This window comes from Austrofundulus limnaeus, unplaced genomic scaffold (genome assembly GCF_001266775.1).
Source record: "Austrofundulus limnaeus strain Quisiro unplaced genomic scaffold, Austrofundulus_limnaeus-1.0 Scaffold2267, whole genome shotgun sequence".
NCBI classification, from domain to species: Eukaryota; Metazoa; Chordata; class Actinopteri; order Cyprinodontiformes; family Rivulidae; genus Austrofundulus; species Austrofundulus limnaeus.
Genome location: NW_013954669.1, coordinates 4,493 through 5,434, shown reverse-complemented (window position 1 = coordinate 5,434; position 942 = coordinate 4,493). Strand labels below are relative to the sequence as shown.

Genomic DNA, 942 nt, shown 5'->3' with positions numbered 1-942 from the left:
GGTTTATGATCCAGACTGTAGCTGACTGGAAAACTGACTGTAATGATGGAAGGAGACTCAGACCTGTTTCAGTTTCACGGTCCTTCACCTGAGAGAACAGATCCAGCAGGAAATCACTCTGATAATCATCATCATTCATGTCTGTGTCATTCAGAGGGAATGTTTTATGTCCACAGACTGATGATAACAGCTCCATCATCTTCTCTCCTGTCTGCTGTTCTCTCTCTGCTGCTGCACAGAACAGATCCACTAAGAACCTGATTGGTTCTTCACCATCTAACCATTCAGGATCAAAACTGTAAGAATAAGAAGGAAACATTTAGTGATGATTTGATCTCACTACATAAATTTAACCACACACTACTGATGGACTGCATCTTGTTCATGTCTGTCCTGTTTATGATAACATGTTAAACATGTTTCCTCAGAGCAGCTGAACATTGGTTTTAGACNGTTTTAATCTCACAGTCCTTCACCTGAGAGTACAGATCCAGCAGGAAATCACTCTGATAATCATCATCATTCATGTCTGTGTCATTCAGAGGGAATGTTTTATGTCCACAGACTGATGATAACAGCTCCATCATCTTCTCTCCTGTCTGCTGTTCTCTCTCTGCTGCTGCACAGAACAGATCCACTAAGAACCTGATTGGTTCTTCACCATCTAACCATTCAGGATCAAAACTGTAAGAATAAGAAGGAAAAATTTAGTGATGATTTGATCTCACTACATAAATTTAACCACACACTACTGATGGACTGCTTCTTGTTGAACAACCCTGACTGAGGAGGTAACAGCAGCTCACTTTGAGCTGTGTTTTTTAAGTTTGGCTACGCTGACTTCACTTAGACCACAATAAGTAAAGTTGGTTTCTAAGACATATATCAATTCTATAAAGATATATCAGGTATATAAATTTTGCCACACACTACTGATGGACT

At 39.6% G+C, this 942-nt stretch overlaps 1 long non-coding RNA gene across 1 annotated transcript in view; it reads right to left on the bottom strand.

Moving 5' to 3' along the window:
- Positions 1–459: 459 nt before the first annotated feature.
- Positions 460–942, bottom strand: part of LOC106537359 (uncharacterized) — a 4,955-nt gene continuing 4,472 nt past the window's right edge. Inside the window, exon 3 of the long non-coding RNA XR_001312641.1 lies at positions 460–645. This is a non-coding gene — a long non-coding RNA (uncharacterized LOC106537359). The remainder of the gene's footprint in view (positions 646–942) is intronic.